This window comes from Puma concolor, chromosome B1, assembly GCF_028749965.1.
Source record: "Puma concolor isolate L17-30 chromosome B1, mPumCon1.1.hap2, whole genome shotgun sequence".
Taxonomy (NCBI): domain Eukaryota; kingdom Metazoa; phylum Chordata; class Mammalia; order Carnivora; family Felidae; genus Puma; species Puma concolor.
The window spans coordinates 123696100-123705230 of record NC_141670.1 but is presented as its reverse complement, the minus strand read 5'-3'; the positions used below and the strand labels follow the sequence as shown (position 1 = coordinate 123705230).

At 41.9% G+C, this 9131-nt stretch overlaps 1 protein-coding gene across 2 annotated transcripts in view; it reads left to right on the top strand.

Moving 5' to 3' along the window:
• The first annotated feature begins 7554 nt into the window (after positions 1–7554).
• The window catches only part of CB1H4orf17 (chromosome B1 C4orf17 homolog), a 37578-nt gene continuing 36001 nt past the window's right edge, over positions 7555–9131 (top strand). The window contains exon 1 of one of the 2 annotated variants that reach the window (XM_086704521.1): positions 7555–7708. The gene's annotated coding sequence lies outside the window, so the exon portion shown is untranslated. Of the gene's footprint in view, positions 7709–8596; positions 8839–9131 lie in introns of those variants that run through there. The other variant, XM_025922367.2, reaches the window with a different exon arrangement.

Here is a 9131-nt window from a genome sequence, read left to right as displayed (position 1 = left end):
TAGTGATATGCTTGGATACCTTTCTCTTTATTTTTTGCATATCTATTACTGGTTTTTGATTTGTGGTTATCATTAGGTTTGTATATTAAGTTGACGGTTGTTTAAATTTGAACTGATTCTAAAAGCACCTGATTTTTTACTCCTCTCCCCTCTCCCCCCATGTTTTAGGTATATAGTGTCATATTTACATCCTTTTAGTTTATGGGTCATTTGACTGATTTTCATAGATATACTTGATTTTAGTGCTTTTATGGTTCCTTCCTTTTTTACTCCTACTTATGGCCTTTCCTTTCCACTCAGAGTCCCCTTTGACGTTTCTTGTAGGGCTGGGTTAGTGGTGATGAATTCCTTTAACTTTTGTTTGTCTGGGAAACTTTATCTCTGTCTCTTTTCTGAATAATAGGTTTGCTGGATAGAGTTTTCTTGGTCACAGGTTTTTATTTCTCAGCACTTTGAATAAATCATGCTACTCCCTTCTGCAAAGTTTTTGCTAAAAAGCCACCTGGTAGCTTTATGGGGGTTTTCCTTATATGTAGATGTTTCTTTTATCTTGCTACTTTTAAAATTCTCTCTTTATCACTACTTATTTTTTACCATTTTAAGTACTGTGTGCCTTGGTGTGGACTTCTTTGAGTTGATTTTGTTTACCTTCCCCAGATTCAGGAAGTTTTCAGCTATTATTTCTTCATGTAAATTTTCTGCCCCCTTTCCTTTCTCTTATAGGGGTCCCTATAATGCAGATGTTATTGTGCTTGATGGTGTTGTTGAGTTCCCTTAGTCAATTTTCATTTTTTATTATGTTTTTCTCTTTCTCCTGTTTAGCTTGATTGCTTTCCATTACTCAGTCCTCCAGGTCACCAATCCATTCTGCTTCCTCTAGTCTACTGTTCATTCCCTCTAGTGTGTTTTTAATTTCAATTATTGAGTTCTTATCCCTGATTGGTTTTTTTTTTATGTTTTCAGTCTTTTTGTTGAGGGTCTCACTGAGGTCCTCCACTCTTTTCTCAAGTCCAGTGAGTATCTTTATGACTATTACTTTAAATCTCTAACAGGCATATCACTTATCTCCATTTCATTTAGTTTTTTTGCTGTGATTTTTGTCCTTTTCTTTCATTTGGGACAATCCTCTATCTCCTCGTTTTGTCAAACTCTGTTTTCTATATTTTAGGAAAGTCAGCTACATCTCCTGCTAAGTAGTGGCCTTATGAAGAGGTCCTGTAGTGCCCTACAGTGCAATATCCTCTGTTCACCAGAACCTGGCATTTCAGGACGTCTCCTATGTGTGTTGTGTGCACACTACTGTTGTGGCTGAATCACATTTGCCTTCGGTCCAGTCATCTGCACTTGCTTTCTTTGTTGTGGGCAGTGTTTGATCCCTGTGTTGTTGATGGGCCAATCTGGGACCACCTTGTGCTTGAGTTGGGTCAGACCAGGTGTTTGCTAGAAATGCAGTAACAGCAGGCTGTAGGGCACTTTCCCTGTATTTTCCCATGAGAAGCTTTTGTTGGTGGGTGAGGCCTGGGGTAAGACCAGGTGTCTGCCCCCAGCTCACTGCTGGGGCTGCAGTCAGACTATTACATGTGGTTATCTTCTCCTCTCCCCAGCGCAGGAGTCACTTCGGAGTGGTATTGGCCCCTGTTGGGGCTGCTTTGCACACTGCCTCATTTGTGGTCCCACACTGGATGGACCCCTGCCAAGGGTGTGTTGGGGTGATAGGTCCACAGGAGAACTCAGAGGTGACGCACATGGTGATAGGCACAGGTTTGTGCTGGTCCGATGTGGGAAGGGACCTGTAGCCACTTTGGAGAACTCTTATCCAGGCCAAGTTGGAGGGGTGGGTCTGCAGGCGAACGTGGGAGTGGGGATTGCGTGGGGCACAGTGTTAGCAAATTAGGTAGAGAATGTTTGCACTGTGCTGGTTCCTGCAGGTGTCTGTGCATCTGGGCTACTCTCACCAGCTCTTTTGTTCTTGCAGAAGTCTCCCAAAGATCCCTATCCCTCCAGCATACTTTCTGAGATTAGTAAACAAATCTCCCTCCCTTAAACCCCAGACATTTTTCAAACTGCTCTTTCTTTGGTGTCTCTTGGCAGGGATGTTTGTTGTGCTGTCTATTTAAGGGTGGGGACTCAGTTTCCTATTGCCCTCTGGCTGAGTCTCCTGAACTTTAAATATTAAAATTCCAGGTGTTAAGCTCCACTGGTTGTAAAAGTTCAGGAAGTCAAACCCTGTGGTTTTCAAAGCCAAATTCTATGAAGATTTGTCTTCCCAATGTGGGTCCCCCATGCCTGGGGTGCCTGGGGTGGGATTTGCTCCTCTCTCCTTTGTGCTCATGGTGTCCCACCCTCCCACAACATTCTTGCTGGTCAGTTTGGCTCCTGACCATGTCTCTGCCTTTCCCACCCTCTTCAATGTGGCCTCTTCTCTACATTTAGCTGTGGAAAGTCTCCCCACTCTTTGGGTTGTTTTCTGGGTTATTTACACTGATGTGGGTGTTATCTGGGTGTATCTATGTGCCAAGGAGAGCTTAGGGTACTCCTCCTCCACCATCTTCTCCAGAATTGACCTTGATGGACAAACCTTAATTCTTCTGGGGACACGCATTTAGGACAGTTAATATTTGATGGACAACCTGAGAGATGATGTATAGGTTTATTATGTGTTTGAATCTGTTTGAGATATAAATGTATAGAAGTTAAAAGAGGGATTAAGTTCTTTTCATCTAAAGCATATACTTACAGACATGCTGATCTGAATCAAGTGAAAGTAGATTTTGGCAACCAAACCTGGGACTGTCTTCTTGTTTGAATTATGCTCAAGTTAGGATCGGGCAGGTATTGCTGCCTGGAGCTTTGAAAAGTTTTCTTTACAAGGAGATGCAATGACAGAATAATATCCTAGATCCCTTTTCTCAGGATTAAACTCGCTGGAATGGCATCTGGAACTAAGTTTGTAATAGATAATCAATTTCCAGTATAATGAAAAACATAGGAGACAACAGTAAATTTTGCATTTCAAGTTAAAGTGTTGGTTGTTCTCTACTGGAGTGCCCTCCCTCTTAACTTTGTGCCTTGCTGAGGGTCTCAACTTGAATATCACCTTCTCAGAGGGGCTCGTCCTGGCTGTCCTGTCTTCCTTACGGGACCCCACTCTTGTCCTTCAGGGCTGCGGCACATGATGCTCTCGACCTCCTGCCTTTTTAACCAACCCCCAGTAGTTGTTCAAGGCAGTGATGTGTCTGGCTAAAACGCAACAATTATCAACCTTCCCTGGGACAGAGACAGCAGTGTGACAGTATCATGGCCCAGGAGCATAGGCAGAAGCTGCTGAGGATGGCTGGGAAATGGCTGCTTTCTCCCCATCATTGCTGACTCCAGGTTGCTTCCTTCTTTATGGAATGCAGATGCCAGGCTTGGAAGGGCAACAGCCCCCTAGGACCACAAGAACAAAAGATACAGGCAAGGACTGCTGGAGCAGGAAGAGGGGAAAAGGAAAGAGCCTGTGTCCCATGACATCTCTCTGCTTTAACCCAAGGTTCCCTACCTAACGTTAGCAACAACAACAACAAAAATTGTACATATATGTTTATGCATTTCCGTCATCAGTGCCTGTCTTCTTCACTAGACTGTGAACTTTATGAAGAAACAGACCATCCAGGTTTTTTTGTTCATGACTGTGTACCCAGCACCTTGCACAATGTCTGGTGCATAGATTTTCAAAGGAGATTCTGGAAAAGAATGAATGATATGCAGCATTGTGGAGTGAGACATTTATTAAAACAAAACCATTTTAGGTGAAAGGTAAGAGAGAAAGTAAAATGCAGCAACACAGAGGCCTCAGTTACCATGAGAATAAAGCTAAGAGTGAGGCAGAGACACTGAGACAGATGCTGAGAAGGAAGCAGAAGCCTGAGTTCTCTCCATCTTCTCTCTCTGTAAACTGTCTTATCACTCAGATTCTGCCCAGTGATGTTCTTTTAGTATAAGGGCCATAAAAGTGACCCATTTTCAAAATGTCCTTGTGGGGTGTATGGCACACACAAAATACATGCAAGGTCAAAAGAGTGACATGATAATGGTGGACACCTGTCTTTTCTTCCTGCACACCCCCTACGTGCGCGCACACACACACACACACACACACACACACACAGATTCACACACAGATCTTGGCAAAACAGTGAAAAGAAAAGGCTTCTGCATAACCCCTCTTTAGACAGTCATCTCTGACTCTCAAGAGTTTGATCCTATGTGCTCCTGCTAAGGCTCCTTTCTTTCAGACAGGTCTTCCATTTCACTTTCTTTTTAAAGTTTATTTATTTATTTTGAGAGAGACAGAGAGAGAGAGAGAGAGAGAGAGAGAGTGAGAGAGAGAGAGAGAACAAGTGGGGGAGAAGCAGAGAAAGAGAAGGAGAGAAAGAGAATCCCAAGCAGGCTACACACAGCGCAGAGCCCAATGCAAGGCTTGAATTCACCCACCACAAGATCATGACCTGAGTCAAAGTCAGACACTTAACTGACTGAGCCACCCAGGCACCCCTCTATCAGACAGGTCTTAAGAAAACCCATCCTCTGGCTTGCACCACTGATGTTACCAGCAGTGTGTTGAAACTCAAAGGTCCTGGAATTGTAACAGGTTTTGTCATGGGTCTTGGAATGATTACAAAGCTGTAAAAACCCTGTGAAGTGCTGCGCCAGCCTAACTTGTGTCCTATCTCTACTTCCTGTCCTTCTCACTGGACCATCCGTGCTCTCCCGATGAGCTGCCATCTGAGACATTTTAAATTTCAAGTGGAGGCAGTAATCACTTCTCCCAAGGAACTGGTTTGCTTGGGCAATTGTAGATAATCTCTCAAAATTAAGAAGACAGGAATTGTCTGATAATGAGAGATGATATTCAAAATATCAAACAACTACTATGGCATGGATACCAACCAACTGGGAGGGACATAGCTGGTAACAATCAGTACTCCCGTTTAGGGCACACCAGCTGCATTTCAACCTGATTGGCTTGCTGCCCAAGGACACACACACAGCCCAGAACTGTAACACAACCCTGAGAAGTCATGGATACATTTTAGGATGGAATCCTGTGAACCGTCTCCACAGCCTGCCTCACTTGAAGAGATCACAATCTGATACATGAAACAGATACTGTTTTTGTAATTGAGTATGGACTATGAATATGCTTCCTAAGTTTCATTTTACTGTATTAATTTTTCTTTTGCTGCCTAATACATTGCTACAAACTTAGCAACTTAAAACAATGCAAAGTTGTTATCTCACAGTTTCCATGTGCCAGGACTGTAGGCATGGCTTAGCTTTAGCTGGGTCCTCAAAACAGGGTCTTATAAGACTGCAGTCCAGGTACCAGCTGAGTTTGGGGTCTCATCTGTGGCTTGGGGTCGTCTCCCAAGCTCTCAGGTTTGTTGACAGATTCATTTCCTTGCAGCTGTAGAACTCATGATAGCTTGCTTCTTTAAGGCTAGCAGGAAAGCTTGTCTGATCTTAGGGAAGGCCTAAATCTCCTTTAAAAATTAGGTCAGGGTTGCGTAGGTGGCTCAGTCAGTAAAGAGTCCAACTTCATCTCAGGTCATGATCTCATGGTTCCTGGGTTTGAGTCCCACATTGACTCTGTGCTGACAGCTCAGAGCCTGGAACCTGTTTCAGATTCTGTATCTCCCTCTCTTTCTGCCCCTGCCCTGCTCACGCTCTGTCTCTCTCTCTCTCTCTCAAAAATAAATAAACATTAAAAAACTTAGGTCAGATCCACCCCCAAACAATCTCCTTTTGATGAACTCATAGCAATTCTGATTAGGGATTTGAATTATATCTGCAGAACCTCTTCATCTTTGCCATAGAATGTCACCTAATCACAAGAGTGACATCCATTGTATTCACAGATGTGCCCACAATCAAGGGAAGGGGGTTATACAGGGTATGAACAGTAGTGGTGAGGAAATGTAGAGGCTAATTTAGAATTCTTTGTATTATACTTACATCAGTACTTTTGTTATGCTCTGGCGATCACAAAGTACTCTTTTCTATGAATGCAGATACTTGTTGCAAATTTAGGGCTGAATCATGTGCTTCCAAAATTGACAGAACAAAGTACAGGGTGGGCAAGACACCAGATGAAATAAGTTTTATTCTTGTGTTGTTTTCAATTACATTTTTGCCTTTCATAAATAATTTACATTACTCTCTTATATGTTAAGCAGACACCAGTGGGATTTTTATAGAAAATGCAAAATGAGGATAAAAATCAATAGGTCTAATCCATTCACAGCTCCAAGATGTGGCCACACTGCTTGTATATGGAGAAAATGCACCTGACGGAGTGTTCTGCATAGTCACGCCATAACAGAATACCACAGATAGGGTGGCTTACACAACAGAAGTTCATCTTTTCATAATTCTGGAGGCTGGAATTCCAAGGTCAAGGTTCTGGCAAGGTTGGCTTCAGGTAAAGCCTCTCTTCCAACTCTCCCTTTCTTCCTCTCTTCCTGGCTAGTAGACAGACCCCTCCTTGCTGTGACTTCACATGGCCTTTCTTCCATGTGTGTATGGAGAGAAAAAGAGGGAGAGAGAGAGAGAGAGAGAGAGAGAGTGTGTGTGTGTGTGTGTGTGTGTGTTCTGGGGTCTCTTCCTCTTCTTAAAAGAACAACTGTCCTATTAGATTTGGACTCACCCTTAGGACCTCCTTTAGCCTTCATTACCTCCTTAAAGGTCCTATCACCAAATATGGTCACATTGGGGGTTGGGGCTTCAACATATGAATTTAGGGGGACACCATTCAGTCCATAACAATACTCAAAATATCTGTGGACAGTGAACAACCTGGGAGATTTCCTGTTTATGACTACTACAGAAGGTGTTTTTAAATCACTAATCACCATTCAAATATGCACATATTCCAAGAAATCTCTCCATCCATTTTCTGTCTTTGAGTGTCTTGACTAGCAGTTTGTTTCCAAGGCAACAAAGATACATGTGTGCCCTGAGCAAGGGCAGCAGAGCAACCTCTGTCCCGCGGTTCTGACAGAATTACTGCCAACCGTGCCCAAACAAACCAGTTGTATCATTTTTCTCAATAATGAGACAAGGAAGGTCTCATAGGTCTTCCTATAAAGAAAATACAACAGAACCATGGTTACATAGCCAGAGGTATGTCTCCCTCTGATGGATGCTTCGCCCTCTCTAATGAAAGGTGCAACTGCGTAGATGTCAAAACCTCTTCCACAGGGGTCAGGTATAATGTCAGGATCTGTGGTAGAAACTGTTTATAACCCAATATACTTTATCTCACTCTTCTTTTGGTAACTGAGCCCCTCTTTGAGAAATCAGTGGCAATATGCCCTGTGAAGAAGCCACACTTTCTATCCCCACCTTGCAGCTAGAAGTGATCAAGGCACCTAGATTATTGTCTGGGACTCATGAAAAGGCTTTTATGGAGGGAGCACATAGCCATCATGTCCTTGTCTGCACTCACCCCTCTTACCTTTTCTTTTCTGCCAGCACTGTGCATTTGATGTCTGTAATATAGTAGCCATTCGGATGACTGGAACTTCAGGAACCATCTTGGATAAGAGTTAGCTTCAAGGAGGGAAGCCACATATCAAGGAAGATGGACCAAAATGTGGAACAAGTCTAGGCTCCAAATGACACCATGGAGCTTCCACACCAACCTTGGACTCTTGGACTCTCTCAGGTGAAGGAGAAATAAGTCTCTGTGACTAGCTGTGGAAAGCAAATTCCTGACACAAAATGTAGCATGACCATTTCAAAATGTCAAAATTACATTAGGAAATTGTTTGAATCTTCCATAAAATACAGAAAAATAGTGTGGTACAAGTCCTGAATGGGTTATAGGCAAGAGGAGATATTTAGCCTTTAATTCTTGGGGCCAAACAACAAAAAAAATCCAGACCGAATTAGACTGTATCCTTGCATTGTTTTAAACTAGTATTTGCCTTTTAGAAACTATCTACATTGATTTCAGAGACTGATTTAGAAATTAAAAACCATACGTGGTCTGAAAAGAAAAATATTAGGAAGCACTAGTATATATAATCCGGAGAGCTGAAGGACACATGAATGTATGTGTATATGTGTATGTGCATGTATGGAATTACTATGTATGATTCCATCTTCCCTTTTCACAGGGAACCCTATGACTTTAACTGTATTATTTAATGTTTCTTTATGACTTTTAATTAACATTTCAATTTTTTTTCAATACTATTGAACAAGTCATTGCCATGGACATGCTGACTACCAAGCAGAATGGGATATCTTTAAAATCACCCACATTTTCTCCCCCTAGTTTTGGGTGAGAAGTTTGATTACCTCTGCATAGTATGTATTCTTCAAGCAGAATTATGGAGAAAGTATCAATAAATGATATTGATTGCTCTTTCTTTTTTCTCTTTCTCTTTCATTCGATTCAACACTATTATATGTCTGAAACTGAGAAAAGTTACTGCTACCATGTGGTTTTGTCAAGCTGTGGAGCTCTGAGAACATGGGGTGAAGAGGTTCTGGAACTCAGATTTCCCTAAGGAATGTTACCACGTTGCTAAGCTTTGTAGTGTATCTTAACAACCAGGGAGCCTCCTGGGCTCTTTGTAGCAACAGTGGGAGAAACTGGAGGGAGACAGTGATATTCTACTGGATGCATTAGACATTAGGCTGTCTCTGCCAATTAAAAATTCCCAGCTCAAGTGCAAAGATTTAAGGAAATCAGTGAGAACTCAGCATAGACCCATTATGAGGCTTGGAGTGTATCAATAGCCTTGAGTTCCTGTGAACAAGATCACCTTCTTTAAAAACTGTCCTCAGGTATAATTTTAAATTCATCATTAAAATAATTTTCAAAAAGTTTAGGTATGATTTAGTTAATGGATCTCAGGTTCATCCTCTTTTCAAGACTATGTGAAGGCCAAATAAATCTGTTTTGTGGTAATGAGGTATTTTCTTTTAAAGTAAACCACCTAAAAAAAATAAAGTAAACCACCTATCTTTGAGGAGATCATACAAATAAAATAAGCTAAGTTTGTGGGATAAAGACATTTGTTCTGTGGATAACATTTAACTTCATTTAACAAATACTGAACATATACTATGTGACAGGT